This window comes from Lonchura striata, chromosome 1 (genome assembly GCF_050655825.1).
Source record: "Lonchura striata isolate lonStrDom1 chromosome 1, ASM5065582v1, whole genome shotgun sequence".
Taxonomy (NCBI): domain Eukaryota; kingdom Metazoa; phylum Chordata; class Aves; order Passeriformes; family Estrildidae; genus Lonchura; species Lonchura striata.
The window spans coordinates 759,329-767,568 of NC_140703.1; the positions used below are offsets into that span (position 1 = coordinate 759,329).

The 8,240-nt window shown below is 46.0% G+C and overlaps 1 long non-coding RNA gene across 1 annotated transcript; it reads right to left on the bottom strand.

Moving 5' to 3' along the window:
- Positions 1-282: 282 nt before the first annotated feature.
- Positions 283-1,396, bottom strand: LOC146768551 (uncharacterized). The gene is made up of 2 exons (XR_014950116.1): positions 1,306-1,396; positions 283-958 (listed from the first exon to the last, which is right to left on the bottom strand). It is a non-coding gene; the product is annotated as an uncharacterized LOC146768551 (long non-coding RNA).
- Positions 1,397-8,240: the final 6,844 nt, after the last annotated feature.

An 8,240-nucleotide genomic window follows, 5' to 3' on the forward strand; every position in this document is an offset into this window, starting at 1 on the left:
CAGAGCTCGGCTCCGCTCGCCTCCTCGGCCCCTTTCGGCCGCTTTCGCCCACGCTCGCCTAGTCCCGCCCGCACCCGCCTCCATTCGCCCATTCCCACAGCTCGGCTCCCTCCGCCCGGCCCCGGCTCCCTCCGGCTCACACATTTCCTCAGGGCACCTCAGCACAGGGCACGCAAACTGCAGCCCCTAAAGGCTTGCGGCTCTTTCAACACACACACTCGTAACTCAGCTCTCGGGACAGAGCTGATGGCTCCTCTAGGACAAGAATAGTTACACGTAAAAGCAATTCCCTCATTTTGCATCTCCTTTTTATTGAACCCCCGCAAAATCCCATCCACATCACAAGGAACGTGCAGCTCCGGTGACGCTATTTGTACAAAGGCCCTGGGGCAGCACACAGCCGGGATTCCACGGAAGAAAGCCCGGTTTGCATTGCAGAGGTTCTCGCTCCGGCACTGCCTGTTTGCAGCTGGGCTCCGCTCCCCTCACGGCCACATCCCCGAACGATGTGCCAGATTTCCCAGAGAGCTCCCAATAAAACTCAGCTACAGTCACTGAGCAGAAAATCCTTTGGGCTTTAGTTCCACCTCTCACCTGTTCCGAGCGCAGGGAACGCGGGTTTTGGTCCCACATCGCAGCAGCAGGGATGGATTAGGGTTTTGTTTTGGTTTGGTTTGTGGTTTTTTTGTGTGCGTGTGTTTGTTTTTTTTTTTTTTATTAAAAAAAGGGTAATAAAAACAAACCATGTCTGACATAAATGTCCTGAAGTGCCATTCAAGCTTTTTAAACCCAAGCAAACCGTCCTAATTCCCTAGCCCAGTCTTCTATTCATACTGGCTACTTACACCCCAGTGTAGGAAGCTCTGCAGCCTTCTTCTCCTGTCCTGTATTAGGCAGAGGATGGATATGAAGGGCACACGCATGCAGTCTTTTTGGTTCTTCAAAAAGATAAAAATGCCTGTAATAAAAATTACAGAAGTAATATTGTCTCTCAAAGTGTTCCAGAAAAGGGAAATTGGAGCTTTAACGTCCCACTGAGAGATGTTGAATAAAATCTTCCCCCTGAGTTTGCACCCAGTAATAAAATACTGATTTTTTTTTTTTGACCAGACAAGGTAGGTCTATAGGAGAACAGCTCAGGAGGCTCTCATGGCTCACGGCAATGAGGATGGAGCAGGACAGAACGTTAAAGGTGAAGTGTCAGTCCCCTGAATTAATGCCCTGATGGAGCCAATTTTTTTGCTAAGAGACATAACAGATCCTTCCCTTTGTTCCCCAGTTTCCAAGTCACCTGTAATTCGTTACCTGCACCAACCTGCCGCAGCTAAGTGACAAATCCAGCTCCTGTGCTCCAAGCCACGTGTCCCTGACGTGAAGGGAAGTCAGGGATACAGAATCAGCTGTGGAAGAAAGAGAAGACAAAAATCAGAACAGATATTCTTCTATTTCCCCACAGGATCACCAAGCCAAGCTGCTTGCTACCTCTCCAGGACTATGTTTGAAAAGAGTTCCCTAACTCTTTTCTTAGCCTGAAATTCCGGAGTGGCTTTGCCCATGCAAAGCCAACGATCCTACTCACAAGAAGGAACAAACCAGCTTCCTGTTAAATAAAGCACTTGGAAATATGAGCTGCCAGATGCTCTCACTGACCAGCAAAAGGGATCAGCATCCAGGCCCACGTGGAGCTGGGTTTTTAAATATCACAAATAAACTTAACAAAAAATTATTCCTGACTCAAACCCACAATGCCTCAAACCATCAAAACAAAAATAGTTCTGGAATGACAGCTACACCTCTGCAGACCACAGCACAAAAATAACACTAAAGAATTTCTGACACCTTCCTTTTGAAGATGCTCTTACAGCATATTATCATAGTAAAGGGGCATTCCCTACATCTCTAACCAGAACTAGAGCTAGAGCTATCAGTTACTTTCACATACTCGCATGTCTGTATGGTGGCCTTAGGAGAAGCTGGCAACACCTCTTCTGGTACCACACCTTGGAGGCTCAGATTGCGTCAAAAGCACCACTGAAACCAGCGTGCCAGGAGCTAACTGAATAATGAAAGTCATTTTCTCCATTTCTGTGACAGAAAAGCCCTCCATTTGGACAGCATTATTTGCAGCCAATTATTCTGCTACTTCCAGCAGTGCTCCAGGGAGCTGTATCACTTCTCCGCAGAGCTCAGGAGCTGTTCATTAGGTTGATCTCCTATAGTCTCCAGTTCTTCCTTTTGCTTGCACAATGTGCACCCTGCAGTGCCATATGACAGGAGCTTTGAGTGCTGTCTGTTGCTCTGTATTACCCTCATAGGACTGAGGAACCCGTCCCAGCCAGGGAAAGAACAGCTTTTGATTCTTGGATTAGGACACAAAATGCCACAGTTTATCCTAACAGTGGGAGGAATAAAGAGGAATACCTGGCATACACAGAATTCCACCTTAGGGCAAAGCCCAAGTGACACTGCCCTACAGCAGGATTTGAAAAATTCAGGGTCCATCTCTTAATAAATACATTTTGGCAAGAACCTGCACGATTCTCTTTGACATGTATTTCTCCTTTGTAATGACTCAGTGCTTGGTCTCTAGGACTTCCATATCCCTGACACACTTGCACTCGGATTACTAGCAGGAGGATCACAAACTTAGGTAGTCTCATATCTGTGCAGCATTTAAAGTCAAGGAACACTGGGCTTGGTCAGCAAGACGTCCAGTTTTACAATTTTCCATCACAGCTGCCTACACCTTTTAACATAAACTCGAAAAAGAGACAAAATTCCACCCTACCACTGTTGCAATAGGGAACTGAACTCTGATTTCAGACATTTTCCTCCTGCTTGAGCAGGGACATTGTACAAGATGACTCCACTGGTGGGTCCCTTTCAACCTTAATGATTTTGTGATTTTCAGGGTCTTCAGAGCAAGCCTGCTGAGTTTATAATGTTTTATTTAATTAAAAAAGCTGGAAGTGCAGCTCGAACCCTGAAAGTCAAAATGTGTTTATTCCTTACTTATTACCCTCCAAAGTAGAGCTGCAGCTCAGCAGGCAGAGAGGGACTTCTGTGGACACTGCATTTGTCACCTGTGACTAATTTAATTCAGCAAGCTCTAAACCACAGGTCAGCCTGTTCCATTACAGCATCATCAGGGCAACTTACAAGAACTGAAGCCAACTGAGAGCCCCTTCATCCCAAAGAGGACAAATATAAGCCTTTTACTTCAGCTCAGCAGAACTCTTAGTTCATCCTAACAAGAGGTAATGCATCCCAGCAGGTGTCAGTGAACCCAACCTCTTTAAATACTCATTTAACCCTACCTCAGCTGGTAATCAAAGTCGTGGGGGTGAGGCTAGGCTGAATTTCTCTTTTCTGTCCTTCTCCAGAGTAGTCCTAGTGAAGTGGCCTTGGACTCTGTTTTCTGCAGAGCCTAAGTGCTGCTCATGAAAGCCTCTAGGAGATTTTTCTCCTGCTGCTGCTAGAGCTGTGACTTTGAAGAACTCACTCCTAAGAGCTGGAAATGTAAAAGCCAATTGGATGTGCTGGGCTGCAGTGCCCCAGCGCCCCAGGACAGGCAGTGCCCCTCACCGTGCCTGTGAGAAGGTGAAGCCAACCCACGCCAGGTGCCTGTGCTGGACAAGTGGGAACACTGAAGCCAAGGCTGCTTCCTTCTTGAGGCTTTCTGAGGTGGCTGCTAGGAGAATTTCTCTTAGGCAGTCACTCTCTCGAACCCAGTCTCTCAATAACCTTCTGACACAAATAGAGGAGGATTTTTGTTCGCTATCTCCATGTGTGCAAGGTAGGAAAAGTTAATTAATTGCCAGCATACCAGAGGATTCCGCCAGAGGAATCCTCTATACCAAGGCCTTCCATCAGAGCAGAAGGCACTAACCACGCAAAACCTCCAGCGGGAAGGATCCTAGCAGTCCTCTTCTTTCCTCCTTTGCAAGAAACTGTGCTTAAACATTCCCCAGTAATTAAATATGCTTATGACTCTTAAAACATTTAAAGTTCCTTGAGGGAAGAAGGCGTGTGGAGGCACTATATGATCCACTGTGTTTCTTACGTTTGGGGTTATGTTATATATTCTTACGTAATGGTTTGAAACTTATCTTTATCCCTGCACCGTGTCCTTAGAACAAGGCTGTGAACACTCTTTTTCTCCAAATACAAGAATAATTGAGGAAACAGAACAGTGTTTGTCAGAAATAATGAGGGCAGAGACTGAGGGTGCCAGCATGCTGACTTGTACCACCTTAGGACACTTTTGGAAGTCATCACTCCTGTAATATACTGGATCCAATTTCAGCAAGAGCTCCACTCTCTCCTGTGGTTTCCACAGGGCCAAATAAGGCAAGAGCTCCTTGAGACTGAGGGCTCCTCATGCCCTCCAGCAAGGAGAGGGTGGGCAAAGACCCATCGGTAGGAAACAGATGATCCTCAGACTGAGCAAGTTGCTAACATCCTCTTGAATGTGCTGTGGAATTGTGCAGGCATTGCCATGGCCAGGGAGAGAGCAAATGGATGCTCTGATAATCTGCAACCTAAATTTAGCTGCAATTCCAGAGGGACAGTCTGATAGCCTGTTCCTAAGACATTTCATTTCCTGGACCTCAAAGATCCCCTCAGCCACTGCAGCTGCATTCTCTGAGGGTATATCGTGCGTTTCAGGCAGTTGGTGTTGGGTCCCTCCTCACTGATTCTGCCCCACATCTTGTGTTCCCAGGCTGAGGTGGGAGACTTGAGTGTAGAAGCAATTATTTATCTCTGCCTAAGAGAGACTTCTGAGTATGATCTAGCTTAAATGCCTGCTTGTAGGGCAGGCTGCACAGCTGAACTTGCCAAACACGGAGAAGCTAAACAGGCACCAAACCCTTGGCTTATTTCTGGGGGAGGCCCTCAGATGGCTTCTGAGCTTCTCCAATCTACGCTCTACAGGGAGTCTGCACATCTCTCCAGCAATTGAAATCTTGAGCAGGGAAGCAGGCTGGTAGCAAAAGACTGAGCTAACACATAGCGAGGCCAAAGGAAACCGAGTGTCAGAAGCACAGCTTTGAGTCCAGAAACACAATCAAAGCCCGGGGAAGAGTGTGGCAAATGCTGGGGTCAGCAGTGCAAGTACAGGGCAAGGCTGGACGGTCCCTGAGCAAAGCACCGGGCACTGCCCAGACCAAACCAAAGACCAGAGTCTAAGCAGGAATACAGGGAGATTTCCAGGAGCTCTGCTGGGCTGGGATAGGCTCCCATGGTAAGCTGAGAGGATGGAGACTCGGCCCCCAAGCTACAGCCACTGGGACAACTCTCCATCACGGGGCCAGGGAGCTGTGCAGGGCACAGACTCACCTCATCCCCAGCACTGCTGTCCCCGGAGAGCCCGCTGGCTCTCTGCTCCTGAGAAACACTCTCTTCTCGCAAAAATCCAACTCCCTCACCACCTGCATCTGCTTCTTCTTCAGTATTGCCCGCAACCTTCATTTCTGCTCTCTCAAAGCACTGTTCATCTCCACCTCTTTTTCATCACAACACCTTTCAGTTGACACCTTTGAAGTGAAGAGGCCACTGAATTCTACCATTACAGAGTAAAACCACTCAGTATTGACACAGCCAGCTATTAGTTTTAATCCTCAGTTCTGCATTCCAAGGGATACTTTTGAAAACACACTGAAAACTCATAAAAATACGTGGCATTCACTGGAGCCAGGGCTCACTTCTGCACTGTGCCTTGGCACAAACACGCTCCATCACCTGTGACATCTCTCCTGCATTGACCATTGTTCAAAGCTTTCCTGCAGGGGCCTGATGGAGCAACAGGAGCTTGCTGAGCTTCTGTCAGGGCAGGAGCATAACAGGGTGCAGATCCTGTCCTGACCCCACCAAAGAGGGGTTTTTCCTGCATTCCTTCCTGCTGTGACACTCAATGACAAACATCCTCTGGGCCTCTATGTTATCAAATACAAGGACATGCCAACGTTTAGCGAGGACAATTTCAGCTTTCCCAATCTAAACTTTCCATATGATGCAATGACACTGTCACTTATTTACTGAGAACCCCAGCCCACGTAGCCTAGAGAAGTGTCTGTTGGCTCAGAGCAAGCTTTAGGAGCCTGGAAGAAGCTTGTTTTGGTTTAGATGCCAGGCCCAAGACTGCATTTGAACTCCTGTCTCCCCACCAGAGGTTTCTAACCCATCCCCCGTGTCACATGTGCAACACCAAATTCAGCAGAAAAGCACTTCTGGGAGCAGCTTAGGAATGGAGGAAAGTATAGTTATTATAAATGTTTCATGTATCTGTATGTAAAGATAGATAAATAGATAGCTAAATATGTACAGACATCTGTACACCCACCTACACCGGTATCTATATGAAGTCCTTTTTAGACCCTTCCCCAAATTTCTAAGTGATTGGTGCTTATAGAGGCAAACAAAATGAACTTTTAAGTTAAGCCAACTTGGGTGGCTATTTGTGTCACAACAGTCTCTGAAAAAATGATGACAGCACTTAAAAGTCACCAATAGTAATAATAATAATAATAACAACAGTAATAAAGTATTTTGCTGCTATTTTGGCAGCTTATGCTGCTTCTTGTACTTACTGCTCAATGCCTTGCTATTTCAGTAATTCACTGTGAAGCAATAAAGCAAAAGCCTTAAGGCTGGCTGCTTAGCTTACAAGAAGCTCTGTTCCAATTTGGAGAAAAAATAAAACTTGGAGCATTATCAGTAAAACAGAGATTCTACCCATACCCATTAAAAATGCAGTATTTGCTCTGCAGACCTGCAAAAACTTACTTTAAAAGGTTAACTGCGACCTTTCACAAACCCAGGCTCATTTTAGCAGAAGAGTTTCCTGCTTCTCTGTGACTGTGAGATGTATCTATTAAGTTCCTTTCAAAGGCCTTGCCTGACCTATTCATATTGCAATTGAGAGCCAAAATAGCTCAATATCAAATATCTGCAAGCACCTTAGTACTTTTGGAAGAGTGGAACTGCTCGATCAAATCCTCACGCTGACCACACTGTTTCAAAATGCAACAATGTCATTATGTCTCCATTTGGAAAGGATTATAATGTAAAATTAAGACAAGAGCCTGCCCTACTCTGAAGGCATGGGGACAATGGGGATTTGAGTCCCCAGTATGTAACTACTGTTGCAAATGGAAGACATCTATCAAGAACAGAGACGTGCGTTTCTGCACGAGATACAGTGCCCAAGTCCCAGACTTCATTAACCTTAATTAAATGGTCTTGAAACCAAAATTTTTCCGTAGCAGTTTGACTGCATTAAAAGGTCCCTCTCTGTAAATGGTTTTGATACGTAAACATGCAAGCACTCCCAGAAGGGCCACATCCTTAAGGACTGCTACTATATATTTACTTTATGAAGACACTGCCCCATCTGCTGGGTCAGCCACGCACACGGCCCCACTGCTACGCTTGAGTGTGGCACTGGAATAAAACTTTTCTTGTGTTTAGGAACAAAACCCCGTCAGTCAAATGCACAATCATTCCAGCAGCAAGTAGGGATGCACCAAACTGCTCGGGTTTCCATCCCTGTTTATTCTGGAAACTGACCACAAACTCCTACGGAGATTTTGAAGGGCACAAGGGCTTCTTGTGAAAGCACAAAGGAAAGAATAAATGACTAAACAGGTATGTTCAGAAGAATCGGTGGGAGGTTTGTACCTAAGCACATAAGGCCACAGCCTCCTTTTTCAACATGTACAATCGTAGAATCAGAGAATGGTTTGGGTTGGAAGGGACCCCAAAGCTTTTCTCATCCCATCCCCTGCAGGGACACCTTCCACTAGAGCAGGTTGTTCCAAACCCCATCCAACCTGGCCTTGGACAATTCCACGGGTGGGGCTGCCTCAGCTTCTCTGGGCAACCTCTGCTAGGGCCTCGCCACCGTAACAGGGACGAATTTCTTCTGTATATAGGATTTCTTTAAGCTTTAAAGTCCTAAAGCAGAGGCCACCTCAGGCAGGCATTCACGGATGTAAAGGGTCCTTCTCAAAGGTAACTGTAAAACATGTTCAATGTTCATAAACCTTTCATATGCTGCCCACCAATTACGGAGTGCTTTGAAGAATTTTTAATGAACGTAAATTTTAACCAAAAATACTGCAAAGCCATTATTAATACTGTACCTAGGCACAGGGTACCAGACTTGTAAAGCTGCCAGAAACCTAAACTCTTCTGATAAGATTTGCCACATTTTTTTCTTTAAATAAATACATTTTAAA